The following is a 26,984-nucleotide window of genomic DNA, read 5'->3' as shown; positions in this document are numbered from 1 at the left end:
CTTCATCATCATCAGAAGAGGATTGCAGGTTGCACTTGAGGCAGCAGCTGAGCCAGCAAGGTGGTAGCATGGTTGGCAGTCAGCATGGTGTCAGAAGTAGGAAGTCTGGAGCCAAACGTGCCCGAGGTAGACCACCTGCTTTGCGGCAGCCTACCTTCCCGGGAGGTAGTGGAACAGGGGTTCCTGGAGTTGGCGGCAGTAGCTGTCAATCTGTGCGGACTGTTGGGGGAAAATCAGCTACTCGGCAGTGTGGCAGTTTTTCACGTTAACCTGGCCACATGCAAGATATGTCAGCAGAAGGTGAAGCATGGGCAGGGTCCCAATGTTGGCACCACGGCCCTGCATCAACATATGCAGCGTCACCATAAAAAGGCCTGGGAGAACCGTGGCTCCGATGTGTTGGTCCAGCCTGCTGCATCACCCAGTGGCACGCCGCTCCCTGTTTCAACCAGCCATGGCTCCACCACCTTAGCCAAATGGAGCTGTCTGTCATACCTATCTTCTGTTGGTCCAGATGCTTCTGTTCCTCCTACATCGAGTCAGTCATTCCGCCAGCAATCCATCAGCGAAGCCATGTCCAGGAGAAAACAGTATGCACCCACTCATCCAATGGTGCAGAAGCTGAATGTGCTCCTGTCCAAGATGCTGGTGCTGCAGTCCCTCCTTTTCAAGTGGTGAACTCTGTACCCTTCAGTGAACTAATGGCTTGTGCCAGGCTGAGGTGGAGAGTCCCAAGCCATCATTTCTTTGCAAAATAGGCAGTACCAGCCCTGCACAATTTTGTGGAATAGAAGGTAGACCATTCCTTCAAACTGTCGGTGTGTGCCAAAGTGCATGACAGCACCAACGTGTGGAGCTGTAACTATAGTCAGGGACAATACTTTTCCTTTACGGCCCACTGGATGAATGTAGTTCCTGCACAGCCACAACAGCAACTTGGACAGGTCACCCTGCTTCCGCCTTCATATTCTCAGGCCGTTGGTCCTGTGACAGTGTGCGACTCCGCCTCCTCATCCTCCACCATGTCCTTAGCCTCTACTGCACGGACAAGTCTCAGTGCAGTCGATCTCAGACTAGAGCAGAAGACTCTGGGAGATGGCCGGAGCCAGGTGAGGGGACCTCTGGCGGACATGCTGGATGATCGAATTGCCTCGGCAGCGCTGCAGGCAATCCGATCATCCATTTAAAGTACCGCACTGCCGCAGATGCCGTGATATGTATTGATCACGGCATCTGAGGGGTTAATGGTGGACATCCGCATGATTGCGGATGTCGGCCATTACCGGCGGGTCCCCGGCTGCTGCTAGCAGCCGGAATCTGCCGTGTATGACGCGAGCACCGTTCCGATGCTCGTGGTCATGTACAGGACGTAAATGTACGTCCTGGTGCGCGAAGTGTCGCCAAACCAGGACGTACATTTACGTCAGTGGTTGTTAAGGGGTTAATGTGTCTAGCTTCTTTATTTGGCTCTCAAATCCCGCTGTTCTGCTGCTCGCTCATTCTGCCATCCACTGCTCAGGAAAGGGTGCTGCTGTGCTGTATGTCTTCATCCAATCACTGCAGGCTGCTCTGTAACCACTTTCTCTCTGCTTTCATGCTGCAGTCTGATAGACTGGACAGGAGTGAGCATAGAGCATTACTAGTCCCACCCTCATTTCCTGGGTGTGCCCCTACTAAAGACCGTCAGTAATATCCAGAGCAAGATAAAGTACAAATCATTGCGCTTATCAGATGGTGTTGCGCTGAGAGCACAACACCTAAATCAGCTTGTGGAGAGCAAGGTCTGATGAGCAGCCCCTGGATCAGGAAACACCATGGGGGAGATTTATCAAAGGATTTAGACTGGTTTTTCTTGTCTAAATTTGTTGCACAGAAAGTCACAGTCTAAATCTGTGCGACTTTTCTGCGACTTTTGCTCTAGAGGATTTTTAGGACATGATGCCTTCTAGTCTATTTTAGACTGAAATGCATTGAAAAATGCATTGGTGCTGAATTTATCAAAAGCGACTTTTCAGTGACAAGTCGCATAGGCTGAAAGTACGCCGAAATGTCAGACCATGTTGGAGCAGGTTTAAATACAGTCTAAAGCATAGATCATGCAGTCTGTGCACAGAATTTATCAAGAGCTGTGCGCCATTTGATAAATTAGGTGCACAATAGACCAGACTAACCCTCTGTAGTTTGGTCTATATTGATGCGGGACATAGACAACTTTGATAAATATCCCCCATGTCCGGTAGAATGAATGTATAGAACACTTTGTTTTTGTTTAATAAATCTACTTAATACACATACCTTAGTCTGGTTGAAGCACCATGCAACAGGTCACCTTTTGAGTCTTTTATACATTCATTTTATAAAACATGGTAGTACTTTACATATATATTTTTACTCATCTTGCACGTAAGCAGAGTGTCATAGATAAAAAATATTGTAGCTGTGGTTTCCTATATTCTAATCTAAACTCTGGTAAAGTACAACCCAATCTTTATAACTAAGTTTGTCTTTTTCTTTATGATTATTTCAGTGAAAGCCAATATTCACTAAAACCATTCATGCGTTCTGATAGTGGCCCAGCTGGGAGCTAAGGAAACACAGCAATGCCTATAAAAATGTGGTCAGGCTTTTCTTGTAGTTTCCTTCTCTGTTATTCTACAATGAGGGGAAATAAAATAGAACTGTGCATCATGCCGCAATCTACTACACCGATCTGTATTGCATTGGAATAGATTTTTTTTAAATGTCTACACTACAAAGTAACATCTACACTGTAGTTGCTTTGGTAACCTATCCCAATTCCCAGAATGCAAGAAAGCTGCAAATTGAAGGCTCATGCTTGGGCTTGTTTCATATGGTTGTAATAAAGTTACGTTTTAGCATCGGCATTATTGTGTGATTTTAGGCATTTACAGATCCCTAGTAGATTACAGACAGAAGCTTTCCATTCCCTCAGGTATTCAGTGGTACATATTAATTTAACTCATATATGTAAATAGAATAATTATCCAAGGTATAAATCAGACCCCACAAATGTTTTACATTTAGTTGTCAGTATATGGAGGTTTTATGATAACACCATGATGCCTGAGACCAGTGGCTTTGGTATGCAGGTTTGCATTTGTTGGCTTGTGTTGCATTTAGGGTAGGAGTAGATGTCAAACTCATACATGAAACTACTGTGGCCACAGCTAGGTCATTGACTTTCTGCATTCAACTAAACTGAGGTAGTGGGGTGAAACCCTGTTCTATCGCCAACCTCTATTCCTGCTTCTTGGAGTCCCTAGTATCAGAGAGGGCAAGGGAGAATAGTCACTGATCAGAAAGCCACAAAGTATCTCAGGGATCATGGCAGCAGTTAACATGGTCAACTAGCCAGGTCAGAGGGTTCACAGGGACAAATACTACAGGCAGTAGAATAATCAGCAAACAGTCCAAGGGTTAAATAGCCAATAGCCATTTCAAAATAGCCTGTCTCTCACAAGCCATGCACACTCAGCCAGAGCCCTGATAGCTTGGCACCCTAGTGCTTTCATTGACCTTCCAGTCCTCAACAAGATGATTGGATGTTGAAATAATGTCCAGTATATAGTTCCTTTCTTCAGAAGTATTAACATGTTAAAATAACCTTATAAAATAACACAAAACCTTTTAAGACTGGAATGCCTTAAAATATGTTTTGATCTGTTTTGAACAAGTTTTATATAATATACTTAATTATACAAATACAGTGGGGATCGAAAGTTTGGGCACCCCAGCTAAAAATTTGTATTATTGTGCATTAAGAAGCCAAGGAAAGATGGAAAAATCTCCAAAAGGCATCAAATTACAGGTTAGACATTCTTATAATATGTCAATTAAAGTTAGATTTTATTTCCAACATTTACACTTTCAAAATAACAGAAAACAAAAAAATGGTGTCTGCAAAAGTTTTGGCACCCTGCAGAGTTAATATCTTGTACTGCAAGTATCACAGCTTGTAAACGCTTTTTGTAGCCAGCCAAGAGTCTTTCAATTCTTGTTTGAGGTATCTTTGCCCATTCTTCCTTACAAAAGTCTTCCAGTTCTCTGAGATTTCTGGGCTGTCTGTCACGCACTGCTCTTTTAAGGTCTATCCATAGATTTTCAATTATGTTGAGGTCAGGAGATTGTGAAAGCCATGGCAAAACCTTCAGTTTACGCCTCTTGATGTAATCCCCCGTGGATTTCGAGGTGTGTTTAGGATCATTATCCATTTGTAGAAGTCATCCTCTCTTTAACTTCAGCTTTTTCACAGATGGCATCAAGTTAGCATCCAAAATTTGCTGAAATTTCATTGAATCGATTTTTCCTTCTACTTGTGAGATGTTCCCTGTGCCACTGGCTGCAATACAACCCCAAAGTATGATTGATCCACCCCCATGCTTAACAGTTGGACAGAGGTCCTTTTCATAAAATTCTGTTCCCCTTCTTCTCCAAACGTACCTTTGCTCATTTCCGGCCCAAAAGTTCAATTTTAACCTCATCGGTCCACAGAACTTGTTTCCAAAATGCATCAGGCTTGTCTGTATGTTCGTTTGGAAAGTTCAAATGCTGATTTTTGTGGTGAGGATGTAGAAGAGGTTTTCTTCTGATGACTCTTCCATGAAGACCATATTTGTACAAGAATCTCTTTATAGTGAAATAGTGTACCACAACTCCAGTGTCTGCCAGATCTTTCTGGAGGGATTGTGCAGTCAAACATGGGTTTTGAATTGTTTTTCTCACAATCCTGCGAGCTGTTCTGTCTGATATTTTTCTTGGTCTTCCAGATCTTGCTTTAACTTCCACTGTTCCTGATGACTGTAATTTCTTAATTACATTCCGAACAGAGGATATTGACCTCTGAAAACGTTTTGCTATCATCTTATAGCCTTCTCCAGCTTTGTGAGCGTCAACTATTTTCAGTTTCAGATTTCTAGACAACTGCTTAGAAGAACCCATGGTGCTTATTGTTGGGGCAAGGTCAGATGAGTCTGGGCATTTAAAACCTTTGAGAATGACATCACCTGGTCTTCCCAGATGATGAATGAGAACAATCCATGACACTAGCAGGTCTCAGCTTTGCAAAGGGGACAGTTCATGCTATAAATTCTGCAGGGTGCCCAGAATTTTTTGTTTTCTGTTATTTTGAAAGTGTAAATGATGGAAATAAAATCTAACTTTTGTTGACATATTATAAGAATGTCTAATCTGTAATTTGATGCCTTTTGGAGATTTTTCCATCTTTCCTTGGCTTCTTTATGCAGATTAATACAAATTTTTAGCTGGGGTGCCCAAACTTTTGATCCCCACTGTAGACATCAAGACATCATTTCTTATACAGTATATGCAGATAATCTATTGCTTTCTTACCTTTGAATGAGATGTATAGAAGGTGCCCAGCTTGGCTTCATTTGCATAATCCATTGATTTTATCTCATCTGCTACTGGTGGGTTTTACTTCCTCCATTTCAAGGATGAGGGCTAGAGTATTAAAAAATCTTTTCATTTAGTAAAACTAAATAGAACTGTACGCAAAACCATTGTTTATTACTCACTCAATATCTCAAAATCTAGAAGATTTGCTTGTAAACTAGAAAATCAGATGGAACAGTATTTCTAAAGATTTCAGATTTTTATCATACTCCTGTTTCATTTAAATGATCTTGTAAACAATGATTTATAACATCTCATCAAAGCTCCCAAACGTCTTTCATGTTTAGAGCAAGGAAGAAAGGTCAGATCAAAGGAAAGACACAACTGTTCATAGAGTCCTTTCTTAACTGTAAGGAACCAAGAAAATCTGCTTCCTAGTTTATAGCTTTACAGTGAAAAATAGTGTTGAGCGGCATAGGCCATATTCGAATTCGCGAATATTCGCGAATATATGGACGAATATTCGTCATATATTCGCGAATATTCGCATATTCGTTATCCCCTCGTTTTATTGTCGCATATGCGAAAATTCACGTATGCGAAAATTAACATATGTGAAAATTTGCATATACAAAATTAGCACACGCGAAAATTCGCATATGCGAAAAATTAGCGTGTGCTAATTTTCGCATATGCGAATTTTCGCACGGCAGTCTCACACAGTAGTATTACAGCCTTCTTTACACCACACAAGCTGGAAGCAGAGAGGGATGATCACTGTGATGTGTACTGTGAAGAAAAAAAAAAAAAAAAAAACGAATATTCGTAATTACGAATATATAGCGCTATATTCGCGAAATTCGAATTGCGAATATTCGCGAGCAACACTAGTGAAAAACACTACAATAAGAAAATGGAATATGAAAATAAAACAGGGGCAATTTAAGAATAAAGGGCTTGTTGTCATATTATGGCTCCCTTATGGCAACTAGGATACCCATAGGGGTCAACTGAGCCACTACTGTACCTCTGCATACCTCACATAAAGGCTTACTGAGTTTTTTGTTATGTCAGATTTAAAACAACAATTATTTTATGATCCATTTACAGAGGTATTCTCTGCTAACAATATTGGTTCTAGTGGATAGTATTCCCCATACATATGAAGTCTGACTATATAGTTGGGTATCAATGTAACTGTACTGACCTAAAAAATCAAGATAACATGTCAGTCTGATTGCAGGTTGAATGATGTAAAAACAGTACTCCACAGACAAAGACATTGGCACTGACACCTCTACCGCTACACTCTGTGGACAACAGCAGAACAAAGATCTGCACGGGAGCCTAATCCTGAGCTCTGTGGTGCTCCATCCCAAAGAAACCGCACAGTCCATCAATCAACAACAAGAAGAAATAACGGGGGGTGGGGGAGGGCACTTATGTTCACACTAGACAGGTTCTTGGCTTCTTTATTATATCAGGTGCATTAACAGAAGAACCCAACGGGGCGCAAGACTAGATGAGTGTGATGATAATAGCTATTTCGAGCCGCTCCCGTCACTTTTTCAGATCACGCCCACTCTACCAGAGTACTACTGACTACTGTAAACATGAGTGCCCCCCGTTTTTTCTTCTTGTTGCCCATTACAAAGTAAAATTGGTCTCACAAAAAAACAGGCCCCCATATGGATCCATAGATGGAAAAATTGCTATTAAAAAGTGGGGAGGAAAAAATGAAAGTGCAAAAACTAACATTGCCTGCGTCCTTAAATGAGCACTGTCAGATACAAAAAACTTTTTATATGTTGTACATCTTGGCAAAACATTACAATTTTTATTATACTTCATAAGAAAATCTTATTTCCTCTTTATAGAAATCATGGCTTTGTCCAAGGTGAAGCACAGGCATGGAAAAAGTCCAGTAAGTGAGGGTGGGCTAGCACTCCTATGTGCTCTCTCCTGTCTGATAGGACTCCTCTGTGCTCTCTCCTGTCTGATAGCACTCCTCTGTGCTCTCTCCTGTCTAATTGGACTCCTCTGTCCTCTCTCCTGTCTGATAGCACTCCTCTGTGCTTTCTCCTGTCTGATAGGACTCCTCTGTGCTCTCTCCTGTCTGATAGGACTCCACTGTGCTCTCCCCTGTCTGATAGGACTCATCTGTGCTCTCTCCTGTCTGATAGCACTCCTCTGTGCTCTCTCCTGTCTAATTGGACTCCTCTCTCCTGTCTGATAGGACTCCTCTGTGCTCTCTACTGTCTGATAGTACTCCTCTGTGCTCTCTCCTGTCTGATAGCACTCCTCTGTGCTCTCACCTGTCTGATAGGACTCCTCTGTGCTCTCTCATGTCTGATAGTACTACTCTGTGCTCTCTACTGTCTGATAGTACTCCTCTGTGCTCTCTCCTGTCTGATAGGACTCCTCTGTGCTCTCTCCTGTCTGATAGGACTCCTCTGTGCTCTCTCCTGTCTGATAGGACTCCTCTGTGCTCTCTCCTGTCTGATAGTACTCCTCTGTGCTCTCACCTGTCTGATAGGACTCCTTTGTGCTCTCTCCTGTCTGATAGCACTCCTCTGTCCTCTCTCCTGTCTGATAGTACTCCTCTGTGCTCTCTCCTGTCTGATGGCACTCCTCTGTACTCTCTCCTGTCTGATAGTACTCCTCTGTGCTCTCTACCCCATTATTTTTACACTAGGCTACTATTCTATATTTCATTTGTTTTTATCATTTTTTTTGATCTTCATCTATGTTCAGCACTTTTCATGTCCAGATCCACTTTAAATTATTTGAGTAAAAAAAAAATCATAAATAAAAGTTGTTTAGGGGAGATTTCATAATGCTTGCACATTATGCAAACATTGTGCCAAAACCCCTCCCCTGTGCAGAAGATAAATAAATTGGCATAGGCTAACAACAATGCCAGAGCATATTTAGGATGGGTTCACATGTAGAATTTTGTTTAGTATTTTTTTTTTTTGGATAACAGTTTTTTTTATTAGTTTTAAAAAAAAGAAAATAACATTCCCATTTTTGCATTTGCACAAAATAATAAAGAAAAATTGAAAAGGAAATAGAAACAAAGCACACTGTACAAGGGATACAAAGGTGAAATAGTGATTCCACTAAATGTCTCCACCCTGTTTGAATACCGCTACGCAGAAGGACAATAAAATTATAGATTGTGTATCCATAACTAGTCTTAATAGAGCTAGACCATATCCAATACTAGTGTAAAAAACTAGAGCGGAGGAAAGCTCCGTAATAATAGATTATCCGTCATAGTTAAAAGAAAACTGTAAAGACTGTTTCTTAAGAATTACAAGTAAAAGTTCCAGTTCTTGCATAATTCCTGGTGTGGGCATTCCTTTATTGAAAACCGTTTTGGGTTGGTTGATGGTGGTTACCAAACCGGAATAACCACATCCTGGTGTCACGAACTCTTGCCCCCAGGGTTAATACCACCAGACCCTGCTACACTATAGCAACACCCCAGCTCACCACAGTTCTATGTTTGCTGTCTAAAGTGAAGACAAATAAGTTACAGGGGCATGATGGAATACACCCAAAATTATTAAAAGAGCTTAGTGGTGAGCTAGCAAAACCGTTAACAGATTTTTTAACCAATCACTGGTAACAGGAGTCGTCCCGGATTGGAAATTAGCAAATGCCGTGCCTAATCATAAGAAAGGTAGTAGGGAGAAATCAAGCAACTATAGGCCAGTAAGTCTGACATCAATAGTGGGGAAATTAATGGAAACCCTACTAAAGGATAGGATTGTGGACATCTAAAATCCTATGGATTGCAAGATGAAAAACAACATGGGTTTACTTCAGGGAGATCATGTCAAACAAATCGTATAGATTTTTTTGACTGGGTGACTAAAATAATAGATGGCGGCTATTGACACTGTCCCACATAGAAGACTTATCAACAAACTGCAGTCATTGAGCTTGGACTCCCATATTGTTGAGTGGATTAGGCAGTGTCTGAGTGACAGACAACAGAGGGTTGAAGTCAATGGAGTATATTCAGAGCAAGGTCTTGTTACCAGTGGGGTACCTCAGGGATCTGTACTGGGACCAATTTTGTTTAATATCTTCATTAGCGATATTACAGAAGGTCTCGATGGTAAGGTATATCTTTTTGCTGATGACACAAAGATATATAACAGGGTTGATGTTCCTGGAGGGATACGCCAAATGGAAAAGGAAAACTAGAAGAATGGTCAGAACTCTGGTAACTGAAATTTAATGTGGATAATTGCAAGATAATGCACCTGGGGCGTAAAAACCCTCAGGCAGAATATAGAATATTTGACACAGTCCTGACCTCAGTATCTGAGGAAAGGGATTTAGGAGTAATTATTTCAGAAAACTTAAAGGTAGGAAGACATTGTAAGAGCAGCAGGAAATGCTAGCAGAATGCATAGATGTATAGGGAGAGGTATAAGCAGTAGAAAGCGTGAAGTGCTCATGCCGCTGTACAGAACACTGGTGAGACCTCACTTGGAGTATTGTGAGCAGTACTGGAGGCCGTATCTCCAGAAGGATATAGATACTCTAGAGAGAGTTCAGAGAAGAGCTACTAAACTAGTACATGGATTGTAGAATAAAACTTACCAGGAAAGGTTAAAGGACCTTAACATGTATAGCTTGGAAGAAAGAAGAGACAGAGGGGATATGATAGAGACTTTTAAATACATAAAGGGAATCAATACGGTAAAGGAGGAGAGCATATTTAAAAGAAGAAAAACTACCACAAGAGGACACAGTTTTAAATTAGAGGGGCAAAGGTTTCTGCAGTAATATCAGGAAGTATTACTTTACAGAGAGAGTAGTGGATGCATGGAATAGCCTTCCTGCAGAAGTGGTCGCTGCAAATACAGTGAAGGAGTTTAAACATGAATGGGATAAGCATAAGGCTATCCTTCATATAAGATAGGGCCAGGGACTATTCATAGTATTCAGATTATTGGGCAGACTAGATGGGCCAAATGGTTCTTATCTGCCGACACATTCTATGCTTCTATGCTATGCTATGCTAAGATGTCTAGGGGCGGAGTACCCCTTTAAGTTTCTTCCTGAGACTTTTTTTACTTAAAAAAATAGCGGAAAGTTACCCATTTATCAAGCAACCGATATTTCTGTATCTAAGGTTAGTTGGTGGCGAGATCAGAAGCAATATGAGAACATTTCTGTATATATGGTTGGAAAATCTACAGTAAGTGAATGTAAACATGCCTGGGATAAACATATACCTATCTTAACCCCTTACAGACCCATGACGTATACGTACGTCTCCGCACCCTGGGCTTTAAGGACCCATGATGTATGAGTACGTCATGACGTTTTCCGGTCTCTGACGCTCACCGGGCGGAGATCGGAACGGCATGCCTGCTGAAATCCTTCAGCAGGCATGCCATGCAAATGCCGAGGGGGGACCCCCCCCATGTCGGTGATCGCAGAAAATCGCATGTCAATTCAGACATGCGATTTTCTCCTATTCCGGGCTGATCGGGTCTCTGGTGACCCGATCACCCGCAAAATTGTGATGATCGGAGCTGTCAGTGACAGCCCTGATCTTGCAGGGTAGGAGTGAAGTCGCATTGCTGCGATCTCCTCCTATCCCCTGCCATTAGTAAGAATTGATTCTGACCAATTGCAGAGCAGGACAGTGGGCTGCCATGGCAACCCCCCGTTCTGGCCACCCCTGGATGTCGAGGGGATCGTGGGAAGAAGATGGAGGCCGGGTACCTTACCTGAAGATGCCTGGGCATGCTGGGAGTTGTAGTTTTGCAACATCTGGAGGGTCACGGTTTGGAGACCACTGTTACAGTGGTGCCCAAACGGTTGCCCTCCAGATGTTGCCAAACTACAACTTTCAGCATGCATAGACTGCCCAGGCATGCTGGGAGTTGTAGTTCTGTAACATCTGTCCCTACAGATTTAGCAATTTTCATGACATTTTTGTAAATTGCTGCTCTACTTTGAAGCCCTCTAATTTTTTCAAAAAGCAAAAATATGTCCATTTTATGATGCCAACATAAAGTGGACATATTGTATTTGTGAATAAAAATAAAATTTATTGGGAATATCCATTTTCCTTACAAGTAGAGAGCTTCAAAGTTAGAAAAATGCAAATTTTCATGAAATTTGGGGATTTTTCACCAAAAAAGGATGCAAGTGACGCCGAAAATTTACCACTAAAATAAAGTAGAATATGTCACGAAAAAAAGCATCCCAGAGTTATTAATGTTTAAAGTGACAGTGGTCAGATGTTAAAAAAATGGCCCGGTCCTAAGGTGTAAAATGGCTGGGTCCTTAAGGGGTTAAGAGTTGGTAGATGGACCAGATTTTCTTCTTTGCCATTAGTCTTCTGTGTTCCTATTATTCCTTATGTTCACTTTTTTTTGTGTGTGTCCTGTTTTCATTTGACAATGATAACCTATTTACAGGATTGAATTTCATCTCTACTTACTTCAATGGAGATGAATTATTTGATCCACACAAAGCAGCATCTTCAAAACTTGATATTAAAGAGGCTTGGGGTACATTCATTGCAAGGAAATAGTTACACAGTGCTCAATGAAGCTATAGTAAGAGATGATTATATGTGGGGGGGGGGGGGTATTTATAAAGAATTCTTGTCTGCATGCCCAGCTGTGATACCTAAGCTCCAATTTATGCTTATCTACTCTCTTGCACTGTCGTTCCTGTGACGCCCTTACATGTCTCTTTGACAACTAAAAAGAAAAAGTGAAGAACAATGGAGAAACAATTTACTTTAAAAAATTAAGCAATTTTGGTCAGAAATGATGGCGTTATGATCAGGGTATTTCAAGGGGGAGCTTTAAAAGTAATTGTAATTAATTTAAATATTGAAATCTAATTTTTCTGGAACAATGTTAACCCCTAACATTGTACGTATAAATGTACATCCTGGTGACGTGGTACTTAACGCACCAGGATGTAGATTTACGTCCTGAGCATAACCGCGAGCATCGGAGCAATGCCCGGATCATGCGCGGCAGGTCCCGGCTACTGATCGCAGCCAGGGACCCGCCCGTAATGGCGGACATCCGCGATCCCGCGATGTCCGCCATTAACCCCTCAGATGCCGTGATCAATACAGATCACGGCATCTGCAGCATCGCGGTCATTAAAATGGATGACCAGATCGCCCGCAGCGCTGCCGCGGCGATCCGATCATCCTGCAGAGCAGACAGAGGTCCCCTCACCTGGCTCCGCTGCCTTCCCGGCGTCTTCTGCTCTGATCTGCCATCCCGCAGACCAGAGCAGAAGATGATTGATAATGCTGATCAGTGCTGTGTCCTATACATAGCACTGAACAGTATTAGCAATCGAATGATTGCTATAAATAGTCCCCTATTGGGACTATTAAAGTGTAAAAATAAAAGTAAAAAAAGTAAAAAAAATAAAGTAAAAAAAGTTAGAAAAACCCCCTCCCCCAATAAAAACGTAAATTGTCCCATTTTCCCTATTTCACCCCCCAAAAAGTGTTAAAAAATATTTATATACATATTTGGTATCACTGCGTGCGTAAATATCTGAACTATTAAAATAAACTGTTAATGATACCGTACAGTGAACGGCGTGAACGTAAAAAAAAAGTCCAAAATAGCTGCTTTTTTTTATAACATTTTATTTTTAAAAAATTTATAAAAAATGGATTAAAAGTTTTATATAAGCAAATATGGTATCAATAAAAAGTACAGATCATGGCACAAAAAATTAGACCTCATACCGTCGCTTATACGGAAAAATGAAAAAGTTAAAGGTCTTCAAAATAGGGGGATTTTAAATGTACTAATTTGGTTAAAAAGTTTGCGATTTTTTTTAAACACAACAGTAATAGAAAAGTATGTTATCATGGGTATCATTTTAATCATATTGACCTAAAGAATATAGAACACATGTCATTTGTATCATAAATTGTACGGCGTGAAAACGAAACCTTCCAAAATTAGCACAATTGCAGTTTTCTTTTTAATTTCACCACACAAATAGTATTTTTTTGGTTACGCCATACATTTTATGGTAAAGTGAATGATGGCATTACAACAGACAACTGGTCGCGCAAAAAACAAGCCCTCATACTAGTCTGTGGATGAAAATATAAAAGAGTTATGATTTTTTGAAGGCGAGGAGGAAAAAACGAAAACGTAAAAATAAAATTGTCTGTGTCCTTAACCTCCTGAGTGGTATTCCCAAGCGTGACTCGGGGTTAATTTTCCCTGCCAGGATCGGTAACCCCGAGTCACTCTCGGGGTAGAATTGCAGAGTTCCCGGCCGGGCTGCACGATATATTGCAAAAGTAATGCGATATAGCGATGCGGCCCCCGGGAAAACTTGCGATTATCTGCTCTGGTCGGCTCCCGTTGCGGGGGCCGGCCAGAGCAGGTAAAGAAAAATACTAAAAGTCAGTGTTTCCCTTCCAGGGGGCCTCCAGCTGTTGCAAAACTACAACTCTCAGCATGCCCGAACAGCCAAAGGCTGTCCGGGCATGCTGGGAGTAGTAGTTTCACAACAGCTGGAGGCACCCTGTTAGAAAAACACTGAGCTAAATGTAAAAGGAAAAAGTAGTAAAATAAAAAAAACTTTTGCTCACCTAGTCCAGGTCCCTGAAGATGTCGTTCCCCTCCGTGCGCTCTGGTCCCTGCTCTATTCATCTTACAGGACCTTTCACTTTTCAGCCAATCACAGGCCGCAGTGGTGTAAAGCCTGTGATTGGCTGAAGGGGAAAGGGCTTGTTCTGCAGCAAATACACTAGGTTTGAAATCTGCCCGGCAAACCCAGTGTATCCTGCTGCAGGACAAGGTGAGAAGGGGGGGATAGGAAGAATGTGACAAGGGAGGGGGAATGTGACAAAGGGGGGAATGTGACAGAGGGGGGCATGTGACAAGGGGGGGGGATGTGACATGAAGGAGGGGGAATGTGACGGGGGGGAATGTGACAAGGGGGGGGAATGTGACAAGAGGGGGGAATGTGACATGAAGGGGGGGGGGAAATGTGACAGGGGGGAATGTGACAAGGGGGGGGGGGGAATGTGACAAGAGGGGGGAATGTGACAGGGGAGGGGGAATGTGACATGAAGGGGGGGAATGTGACAGGGGGGGAATGTGACAAGGGGGGCGAATGTGACAAGAGGGGGGAATGTGACATGAAGGGGGGGGGAAATGTGACAGGGGGGGAATGTGACAAGGGGGGGGGGAATGTGACAAGAGGGGGGAATGTGACAGGGGAGGGGGAATGTGACATGAAGGGGGGATGTGACAAGGGGGGGAATGGGACAAGGGGGGGAATGTGACAAGGGGGGAAGAATGTGACAAGGAGGGGGGAGAATGGGACAAGGGGGGGGAATGTGACAAGGGAGGGGGAATGTGATGGGGGAGATGTGGAATGGGCGGGGGGAGATGAGAAATTCAGTGCAAAAAATTGTACCGCTTTTGGTACAAATTTCCAGAAAGAATCATACTGCCAGGGAGGTTAAGGCCCAAATGGGTCCTTAAGGGGTTAAATGAGAGGCACAGCAGCACAGTGTTTATCTCAGCTCCTTGGGTCATGGGTTACATTTCTGATTTCCATGTCAGCATTTGCAACCAGCTAAAATGTTCAACCTGTCTTTCTTAAAAAGAGTAGAGTCAATGGTTTTTTACTAGTGGGAAATGTTGTTTCAGACAGTTGTTTCGGGAAAATTTTCTGACCAGCTTTTTCTAGGTGGAAATTTCCAGCCATTTATCCACAGGATTTTCTGTGAATTCAATAGTAAATAGCTCGGGCTGTGAAGCCACTCCCCTTTTGGGGGTCAGCCACGCCCCCTCAGTGACGTACCATACCCCTTTTTTGGCTTTGTCAGATTTTCCTGGCGCACACTGTCTCACACTGGTGCAGACATGTCTCAGACACTCTGCGCCAAAAAAAACAGACAAAAACTGGTCAGTTTCACCTTAGTAAATAAGGCCCAATATCTGTTAAACCCTCAGCGCTTTGTGCATTGCCATTTTGTTAAAAATAAATCCAGTGCTGTATGACTGGTTGTAGGGGGGAGGTGCCTTGTTCCCTTCACAAACAAATATTTGGCATGGTTGTGATTTTTTTCTTGTTTCCATAAAAAAAATGAGAGTGAAGCTACAAGACAGTCTTCTTGGCATTTTATAGCGACTGCATGGTCAAAACCAAACCCCAATAACATACAGTATAGTAACATATTTTTCTGTATGAGATTTTTTTTTTTTTTTTTAAACTAAAAAATGTTATAACTTTATTGTAAAATGTTAAATAATGGAACAATAAAACTCTTTCCCCTCTACTCGGTTATGAACTATTATCCATTGTACATTTGGGTTTCACAAAGCTCCTGTAAGTCGTATTTTTACTTTGTACATTGGGTTTAGAATTCTTCTTTATCTCTTTAAGTTTTATTAATGACATTTTCTAGAGGCCTTATGTAGATATTATCTTTTTACATTTATTATTTTCCTGTAACATCTTCACTGTTTTTAACTTGGTCCAGATGGTTTTGAGTATAACTACACATTATGCTTGGTTTATTCATGCGTTATTTCATTCAGTAATGGTTTGGTCATTCTTTGTTCCCAGATTCCTTTTGCCTACAAGCTATTACTTACTATGAGTATCTACTAATAGTGGCTGCTTGCTACTCCTACACAAGAGCACGGGCAGACAATAGGAAGCGCCTATGTCAAGATGATTGATGATGTTTAGTTATAAATCGGAAAATTTATCTGGAAGAACCAGGGAGTTGAAAATTGTTCAGGATGAAAAAAGGAGAAAATTATGTTTAGAATAAATTGTTTTTTGGGTCATTCCAGTTTATGAGGAGTGAGATATGATCAAAACCTGCCTATATAATGCTAAACCAGTATTCTTTGAAGAGCTGCCAGTTCTACAAGAAGACTTATTTCTTCCTGTCACATGGGAGCTAAATGGAAATCATTTTAAAGGGGCACTGATTTAGGCTTCTTCTGCTGACCAGTCCCCCTGGAATACAATGGACTTGTGAATAAAATGAAGGAAAAGCAAATTATCATAGTTTTAACCACCTTTTAGGCCAATAGCCTGCTATTAATTTAAAGTCTATAGACAATTTAGAAGTCTACCTTACACAGTGTTTTTGTTTTTGCCATATTTGTTGTATGTTCTACATACCCTTTGCTGTATGATTGAACAAAATGCTATGAATAAAAATACTACCAAAACATATGGTATAAAATCAAGATAAAAAAGCATTTAAAAACAATGAATAAAACTCTATGTGATGGACCATTTGACACATTTAGTGAGAATAATTTTAATTATTACTAGCTGAGTACCCATCAATGCCCGGTTTTTCCTTCCTAATCCTTGTTGGGGAGAAAAATCAAAAAAGGAGGAAGCTTTTGAGGTCATATCCCGTCCTCATATATTGTTGTCATATCCCAACCCCATATCCCGCCCTTATATCTCAACTTCATATCCCTACCTCATATCTTGTCCTCATAACCCATCATCATATCTCGACCTCATATCCTGACCTCCTGTCCTGTCCTCATATATCGTCCTCCTATCCCGTACTCATATTTTGACCTCCTATCCCGTCCTCATATCCCATCCTCCTATCCCATCCTCCTATCTTGACCTCACATTCCGTCCTCATATCCCGACCTCATATCTCGACCTCCTATCCCAAACTCCTATCCTGACCTCATATCCAGTCCCCATATCCTGACCTCCTATCCCGTCCTCCAATCTCAACCACATATCCTGTCCTCATATCCCATCCTCATATCACGACCTCATATCCCATCCTCCTATCCTGACCTCCTATCCCGACCTCATATCCCATCCTCATATCCCGTCCTCATATTCCGACCTCCTATCTCGACCTCATTTCCTGTCCTCCTATCTCGACCTCCTATCCCGACCCATAATATGTGTACCAGGTATTACTGAAATATCTCCAGCCGTTTGGAAGCTATGCAGTAACATATATTTCCCAAATACTTGTATGCTGTATACTTATAAACTCCAACCCTGGCAAAAGGGGGTGAGTAAGGGTTAAATTACCTATCCTATGTTTGTTGGTGACATATAAGTAACATGTGTGCCAAGTTTCATGTTAATATCTTTAGCCATTTGGACGTGGTGCTGGAACACACACACATACATACACACATACACACACACATTGAGTTTTATATATATATAGATTATTGTTAGCATACATAAAATGCTTAGTATTTCTAAATACATCTGTTTTGAATTACCTATAGTCTATACCAAATATACACCAAAATCTGGGTTTTGGGCAAAATTCTTTAGCACACTTCAAAATTGATATACTTTGACCTAGGTACAAAGAAGAGTATGATAGAGATAATCTGGGTCTTCAGAGTTCTGGAATTGCTCAGTGGTTAGGAAAATCAAGGTAATTAGGTCACTGGGGTCACACGTTATTATATGCCTTTTATGGGCTATACAAAGCTCTCAGCAATCCTTGTCTGTATTAGTCTAAAATCTTTACAGTGGCTTCTAAATGTTTAAGAGAAGAACATTTTCAACAACATGACTTTACAAGAAGCAGATTTAGACATTTAGACTATGTTGAAATACTGTAAAATCAAAACACAAGAACGGCCATAAAATAGATTTTATAAACTTTATGTAGTAGTGTATTATATTATATAGTCTATGGGGAAACAAATCTGCCATGGTATGCATTGCTTACAAAAACTGACATCATTTCAACAATATAAATTGTTAAACTGTAGACCACTGGACCATTGGTCCTACCAGAAAAAAAAAATTCCAGTCATACAGATTGGCATTGTAAACAACAAGTTACATTGACATAATCAATAAGGAATAACTGTAAGATAACACTGAGATATAGGAAAAACCTTAAGGGTATGTTCAGACGTGGGGAATGTCTGCGGACATTTCCCTGACAGCGGAGGGCCGGTATAACATGCCGACGTTAAGACCGATTGGAAATGTATTTTCGTGTGGAGTCCACAGAAATAATAGACAGAATAGAATCAAGTATACTGTATATTTACTTCAAACATTGTCTACAGTATACATTAGCTTGCACACTCAAACTACATGTATAAAACTACACCAGGAGCATAGCTATAGGGTAGGCAAAAGTACAGTGGGGATGAAAGGGAACATGTGTATATGATTGGGGAAAAGACAAATAATGCAGTCACTTGTAGACTATGTTCAGACCATTGAAGTGTCCCTGTTATTTAGAAAAACTTGACATGTCACCGATCAGGAAAACGAGTGGGGAGAAGCATGTGGTAGCACTGTGACCCTGACCGATCAAATCTTTTGACATATTTTTGTGACAGGTACACTTTCAATTCGATAGGCCTTATAAAGTTATACTGTGGTATCCATTGGCATATATTTTTGACAGGATATCAATGTGACATAGACCAAAAACAAGATGTGATGCCTAAAAATACACTAGCATAATAAACTGCATATGGTAGATCAGGGGCCCACTTTTAGATTTTACATTAAAGGGGTTATAGAGCATAAGGTGGTTTTAGTACGTACCTGGCAGAAAGTAATGGACATGCTTAAGAAGGATCTGCGCTTGTCTTGGTGCTAAATGGCTATGTTGTGAGATTACCATAACACTGTAGCTAGCTTTTTGTGAACTGGTATTTCCTGTTTCAGCTTTCTTTTTTTGACTGCAAATCCCATAATTCCATTTTCCTCCCTTCCACACATCAGCCATCCCACCCATTGAAACATAAATGAGCTGCATCCATTCAAAAGACCTGTGGTTTTCAATCAGGGTGCCTACAGCTGTTGCATTAGTTGCAGATTGAACCCTCCCCCCATTGAAGCAGACAGGCTCCCTGTCATCAGCTGACTAGTGAGTCAGATCTCGGTCGCATTGCAAGCTGGGAAAAATCTGAGACTACAGTCATTTTGTATGCTGTTAAAAATAAATATTGGCATGAAAATCACAGAAGAAGTGTGAGAAAACCATCACACATGGGTACAGACACTATATTATGAATTACACTTACTTTACAGCCCCTGTAGCATAGTCAAATAAAAAAAATCCTGGAATACCCCTTTAAAGCAAAGGAGCTTCATATTACTTGGCTGAACTACATAGAGTAGAACATTTTCACATTCAATTCATGATGTTGCTTTTATCACTGTATACCAGTGCTTTCTGTTTTTCACATTCCTTTTCTTTTTAAGTAGATAAAGAAAAATAGGAAATATAGCAGTGTACAATTCTTATGTAAGTACATTAGATGAACAGCTGCTGAATACCTCTAAAAACAGAGGAGAGGGACAATAGCAAGGACCAGTAAAGTCAAACATTGATAATCTTATTGACTCTTGAACAGATGCTCATAGAGTCAGGCTTCCCCCTCACCCCATGAATTTTGATCTTTTCTGTATATAATAAAATATTGGGGAAGTCTGACTACAATACAAATGAGGAGCAAATTGTCTTCATGGTCTCCTGGTTCCCCCATAGAAAACCACAGAAAAACAAAAACGGAACCAAAAAAAAAAACATATCATAAAATATCTTGCTAACTGTGACAGTGTGTATATTTTTAGTGATATATTCTTGCTAACTATGATAGTGTGTATATTTTTAGTGATATATTCTTGCTAACTATGATAGTGTGTATATTTTTAGTGATATATTCTATTCAAGGAAGCATCCCAACTGCATGATGTCAGATAACATAAAGGTTTAATACAAAGGAGGTATTTCATTATCATTATAGAGCTTTCTCAGCAGGTATTCTGTGACTACATGATATCAATGTCTCACAAGGGTTCCTCCACAGGCGTTTTGTCCAGCATTGTTAAATGCCATAGATTTCATAGTGTTGTGTACAAGTGTTTTTGGTGGGATTGTTATTTTGTAATATCTGTAACATGCATTGTTTTCTTGTGTTTTGAAAGCCCTATTTTGAAGTCTACTGGAAAAAATGTCATACCCAGATCATGCTGGGCTTTGAAAGAAAAACAGAAACCAAATTGCATTATATAGAGTGTGTTTTAATAACAAACGCACACAAAAAAGAATAACGCTGTGGGGAACTGTCCAGAATGACCTGTATAACTAACTAATCCTAGATTATCATTTGCTTTTATTTTGTGAACATATTCAGTGGGTTATAGAATGGAATGAGCGACAAGGATAAAGCCTGTCCTCTTTGTTTAACAACATAATGAAAATGATTCCTCTTTGGGCAACGATCACTTCGCAGTATTTCGGCCGGTATTGTTTTCTAGATTTCTAAGCACAAAAAGACAGATTTGTGGAGTTGATTCAACACTGCAAACTACAGTACAAAAGATATGGATAGAAAGAATTGGAGGTCCAGCGCAGGATGACGTGCAAATAAAAGTAGATATTTATTCTTGATTCAAGCCATAGGACAGCAGGACACAATGTAACGCGTTTCAGCCGGAAAACCATCCTTACTCATGGTATGAGTAAGACTGTTTTTTCTGGCTGAAATGCGTTACATTGTGTCCTGCTGTCCTATGGCTTGAATCAAGAATAAATATCTACTTTTATTTGCACGTCATCCTGCGCTGGACCTCCAATTCTTTATATTGCTATTCTGGTGTTGGTTCACACGGTACCGTGCGACAGGCTTCTGGCAAAAAAGGTGAGCTGAGCAACCATCTATTCTAAAACATATGGATGGGGTTTTTAAAATCCCATGCACATTAGGCAGAAATATTCAGTGCAGAAAAACAGGCATCCTGCTACAGTAATGGTGGAAATGTCACATATTTTCACAGCAGATTTCACTGTATAGGGGTAAACCCCAGCAAAATTAGCATAAAACATAATAAATGTTCTACTTCTGGACATACTGTGGCTGTATTGTTTATCTCTGTGTAGGTTCCACTACTGATATAGTCTAACAAATTATAATGTAAAATACTGCCACGCAAAAGTGGCCTTAGGCCTGTTTCACATAAGTGTATGGATATATGTTTGTAATACGGATCCAAGAAGAGGATGTATTACAGAGGAAATGGAATAAGTATGTCAACAGTATTTTATTAGCATTGCTTTAGTCCGCATCTGTATTTCTGTGCAGTAAATACTGATGAGCTGTCTTCTAGATAGGAAATGAAACCGCAGTGAAAAACTGATGCAAAATAGAAGAACCTCTGATTAAAGGGGTACTACCGTGCTAACAACTTATCCCCTAAAGGATAGGGGATAAGTTGCCTGATTGCCCGGGGTCCCGCCGCTGGGGACCCCCGCGATCTCGCACGCAGCACCCTGCTTTCATCAGACCCCGGAGCGAACATCGCTTCGGGTCTGATAACTGCCGATCACGGGACCGGAGTATCGTGACGTTTCGCCCCTGCCATAGACTTGCATTGAGGGGGCGGAGCGTGACGTCACACAGGGGCGGAGCTGTGACTTCACGATCACCGGCCCCGTCATCAGACCCGGATCGGATGTTCGCTCCGTGGCCTGATGAGAGCGGGGTGCTGAGTGCGAGATCGCGGGGGTCCCCAGCGGCGGGACCCCACGCAATCAGGCAACTTATCCCCTATCCTTTAGATAGGGGATAAGTTGTCAGCACAGTAGTACCCCTTTAAATATTGGTCAAATATGGAAGCATTCCTATTTTAATCCTTCTTTATAGACTTTAGTTTTTCATCAAAAAATGAATAAAGGTAACACAATCTGTATTCTTTAAATATGAATACAGTGATCCCTCAACCTACAATGGCCTCAACATACAATAGTTTCAACATACAATGGTCTTTCTGGACCATTGTAAGTTGAAACCAGACTCAACATACAATGCTACAGACAATCCAGATCTGTGCAACGTGTCATTGGCCGGAAGAACCGACCAATCAGAATGGGCAATTTACTGGTAAAACACCTGTATAACTGAAGAGTATGCACTGACTGATGTCTGGTAGCGCCCCCTACAGTACAGGGAGGTATTACATGTTCTGTACTCTTTACCTGTATTACTGAAGCGTATGCACTGACTGATGTCTGGTAGCGCCCCCTACAGTACAGGGAGGTATTACATGTTCTGTACTCTTTACCTGTACCAGGGTTACCTGCTCCTATGGACACCAGGTAAGGGTGAATCCATTTTACTTTTTTAGGACAGTGCATGCACTATACAGGACCCTGAAGAAGCTCCTGTCCTCTACATAGACCAGTGTTTCCCAAGCAGGGTGCCCCTAGCTGTTGCAAAACTACAACTCCCAGCATGCCCGGACAGCCTTTGGCTGTCCGGGCATGTTGGGAGTTGTAGTTCTGCAACAGCTGGAGGCTCTCTGCTTGGGAAGCACTGACATAGACAGTGATTTACAGCTCCCAGCAGATCTTTATTACTTTTATATGTAAGGATTTGCTTTATCTATATTAGTTATCTACTTATTTTTCTTTAATTCTCACATTTTCCTATTTTTGGATGACATTTTGGTGGCTTCAGAACCAATTACCAAGTTTCCATAGAATTCTGGTCTCAACATACAATAGTTTCAACATACAATGGTCGTCCTGGAACCAATTAATATTGTAACTTGAGGGACCACTGTATATGCTATATGCCCAAGTAAAGAGAGGAACATTTGTTTTATATTATGGTCCGGAAAATACAGATGTAATAGGATACTAAGCACATTGTGTGATAGCAGCCTTAGGCTGAAAACAGACAATTTTTATGCAGTTTTTTGAGACATAGTTAAAAGTGGATCCAGCAGGATCCAGGATCCTTTATATTTGCCATTCTTTTTTCATCTTCAGTCCTGGCTTTGGCTCAAAAGGACTGTATTAAAAGTTGCCACAATAACTGCATGATTCCTGCTTCACCCTATAGATTCTTGAATAGTTAGTTCAACCAGTGTTCAACCAGAGCAACACAGGACAGAAAACCCTGACTTCACTGGATTTTAATACAGTTGGATATGAGTGACAAGGCGAGAGTTGGATGCTAGAAGTAAGGTTGCTCTATTGCAATGTCTTTTGTATCCGATAAGTGTTGTGGACATTGCTATTGTATTTGCAGAAGAGTTTGTCTATAATCAGAATCATGTATTTGCAAGACCTTTAAAGGGGATGTCCAACCATTTTGTTTTTAAGCTGAGATTCTTATTAATTAAGATCATAATTACCTTATCAACTCCCCCCCCCCCCGATCCAACGTGTCTCTAGTCCAGCACCCCCAATCTACTTTCACATACATTACAACATGGACATGGGACCACTGCAGGTTAGTAGGGGCTGGCTGCGGACCCAGGAAGTGTCGTAATAGTAGCAGTGGATTTTACAAAATTTTTAGCTGTTTTTTTTTATGTTTTATTATAAGTTAGGCTGGGTTCACACCACGTTTTTGAAATACAGTTCCTGTATCAGGTTTTTGATGAAAAACAAATTCCTCAAAATCGGATTAAACTGTATCAAAACGTGTGTACAAATTTTAATCCATATATGGTTGAAAACCGTATACGGTTTGAAAAATTATGTCAGGTTGCATTTGTTTTTTTAAGAAAAAAACCGATACGTTTTTAACTTTTCATTCCATTATGAATAAAGTTTCAGTTGTTTGATTGAAATTCCAAGAAAAAAACTGTGCAAAGTCAAAAACTGTATGGTGAAAACCGGATGGAACCGTATGCACATACAGTTCTGTACAGTTCCCATTGACTCCCATGTTATCAAAAACATATACGTTTCAATAAAGTTTTTCACCCGGACCAAAAACCATGGTAGCCTATGGTTCTGGGTACGGGAAAGAAAAATGACAAAACTGTACAGGATGCAAAACGGACACAACCTGATGCATCTTTTGGCATATGGTTTCAATGGAGAGTTAATGCATACGGCTTTCAAAACGGTTCCGTACGGTATTCAAATTGAAAACGTATACGGGACCTGTATTGCAAAAACGGGGTGTGAACCCAGCCTTAGAAATAATGGTGGGCTCTTCTTACCATCCCATGATGGCAAAGACAGTGGAAACTATCGTGTTACAGTCTTTGTTCTGCCCACAGATAAGTTGCTGACAGAAGTGCCTGACATCAGTTTGTCTTCCTCTCTGCACTTAAATAGGTATGCATTCTCTCTGAGTGTTCATGCTTTTGGGAAGGTTTAGGTCATAGCAGTTGGCTACATAACACAGCTTTGCACCGTTTCAGTTGCCTTTTTTCAGCCAAAGCCAGGAGTAGATCCTATAGAGAGGAGAGTCTTTATACTTCTCTTTTTGGATCCAGTCCTTTTCGGCCTTATAAATATTTGCCACTAACTTATTTCCAGTCTCATTAGTATTTTGCACAGGTTTTTCACATTGTGTCTGCTTTGTATGTAGTAAAACAAGACCTACTTTTCTTTGTATTTAGGTCAGACTGAGCTATTTTAGGCAAATGTATCTGTTATAGTAACCTGTATGCACAAGCCTGCAGGTCAGCATCACAAATATACCTATGACTTAACATAATAAGATATAGACGACAAGCAAACATTTCAGTCTTCTGCTTGCAGTAGGTTAAAGGGGTAGTCCGGTGATAAGATGCCTGATCGCGGGAGTCCCGCACTGGGGACCCCCGGGATCATGCACGCGGCACCCCGTTTGTAATCAGTCCCCGAAGCGTGTTCGCTCCGGGACTGATTACCAGCGACTACAGGGCGGGCGGCTTGTGACATCACGCCCCTGCCCCGTGTGATGTCATGCTCCGCCCCTCAATGCAAGCCTACGGGAGGGGGCATGACAGCTATCACGCCCCCTCCCGTAGGCTTGCATTGAAGGGCAGAGCGTGACATCACACGGGGGCGGGGGCGTGATGTCACACGCCACTCGCCCTGTGGTTGCCGGTAATCAGTCCCGGAGTGAACACGCTCTGGGGACTGATTACAAACGGGGTGCCGCGTGCATGATCCCGGGGGTCCCCAGCGGCGGGACTCCCGCGATCAGGCATCTTATCCCCTATCCTTTGGATAGGGGATAAGATGTCTAAGCACCGGAGTACCCCTTTTAGGTTCTGAATTATCAATATGTACAACAGAAAATGAGCATGTTTGGCCAAACACTCATTTTTATTTGTGATGCAGAACTTGTACAAACATGATGCCCATGATAATATCTAATTATTCTATATCCCGCCTATATTTTGTTTTAAAGCATACCTGATTAGCAAATACATTTTATATAAAGCAGAAAATAACATTATATGTATATTAATAATACACATTGGTAAAAAAAAAAATTGCATATTTTTGTCCCTGCAGCTATTGAATGTGTGTCTCTATGAGGAGTTCAAATACAGAAAGTGTGGGTGGACAAGCATGGCTCTGTACAGTGAGGACAAGCAGGCTTCTGTACACTGAGGAAAAGCACGGCTCTGTACACTGAGGACAAGCAGGGCTCTGTACACTGAGGACAAGCAGGGCTCTGTACACTGAGGACAAGCAGGGCTCTGTGCACTGAGGACAAGCAGGGTTCTGTACACTGAGGACAAGCAGGGTTCTGTACACTGAGGACAAGCAGGGCTCTGTGCACTGAGGACAAGCAGGGTTCTGTGCACTGAGGACAAGGAGGGCTCTGTGCACTGAGGACAAGCAGGGCTCTGTACACTGAGGACAAGCAGGGCTCTGTGTACTGAGGACAAGCTCGGCTCTGTGCACTGAGGACAAGCAGGGCTCTGTACACTGAGGACAAGCAGGGCTCTGTACACTGATGACAAGCAGGGCTCTGTGCACTGAGGACAAGCAGGGTTCTGTGCACTGAGGACAAGCAGGGCTCTGTGCACTGAGGACAAGCAGGGCTCTGTACACTGAGGACAAGCAGGGCTCTGAACACTGAGGACAAGCAGGGCTCTGTACACTGAGGACAAGCATGGCTCTGTGCACTAAGGACAAGCAGGGTTCTGTGCACTGAGGACAAGCTCGGCTCTGTGCATTGAGGCAAGCAGGGCTCTGTACACTGAGGACAAGCAGGGCTCTGTACACTGAGGACAATCAGGGTTCTGTACACTGAGGACAAGCAGGGCTCTGTACACTGAGGACAAGCAGGGCTCTGTACACTGAGGACAAGCAGGGCTCTGTGCACTGAGGACAGGCAGAGCTCAGTGCAGTGAGGACAGGCAGGGCTCTGTATACTGAGGACAAGCAGGGCTCTGTGCACCAAGGACAAGCAGGGCTCTGAACACTGAGGACAAGCTGGGCTCTGTACACTGAGGACAGGCAGAGCTCAGTGCAGTGAGGACAGACAGGGCTCAGTGCACTGAGGACAAGCAAGGTTCTGTACACTGAGGACAAGCAGGGCTCTGTGCACTGAGGACAAGCAGGGTTCTGTGCACTGAGGACAAGCAGGGCTCTGTGCACTGAGGACAAGCAGGGCTCTGTACACTGAGGACAAGCAGGGCTCTGTGCACTGAGGACAAGCAGGGCTCTGTGCAGTGAGGACAAGCAGGGTTCTGTGCACTGAGGACAGGCAGGGCTCAGTGCAGTGAGGACAGACAGGGCTCTGTGCAGTGAGGATAAGCAGGGCTCTGTACACTGAGGACAGGCAAAGCTCAGTGCAGTGAGGACAGGCAGGGCT

The 26,984-nt window shown here is 41.9% G+C and overlaps 1 protein-coding gene across 2 annotated transcripts in view; it reads right to left on the bottom strand.

Annotated features, from left to right (window-relative positions):
- TMEM108 (transmembrane protein 108) overlaps positions 1-26,984 on the bottom strand; it is a 199,450-nt gene that overhangs the window by 154,309 nt on the left and 18,157 nt on the right. The window contains exon 2 of one of the 2 annotated variants that reach the window (XM_056520641.1): positions 5,371-5,481. The exons of the other annotated variant lie outside the window; for it this stretch is intronic. The gene's annotated coding sequence lies outside the window, so the exon portion shown is untranslated. The remainder of the gene's footprint in view (positions 1-5,370; positions 5,482-26,984) is intronic. 2 annotated transcript variants of the gene reach the window in all.

Source organism: Hyla sarda, chromosome 5 (assembly GCF_029499605.1).
Source record: "Hyla sarda isolate aHylSar1 chromosome 5, aHylSar1.hap1, whole genome shotgun sequence".
In the NCBI taxonomy this organism is placed as follows: Eukaryota; Metazoa; Chordata; class Amphibia; order Anura; family Hylidae; genus Hyla; species Hyla sarda.
This window is presented reverse-complemented; position numbering and strand designations above follow the sequence as displayed.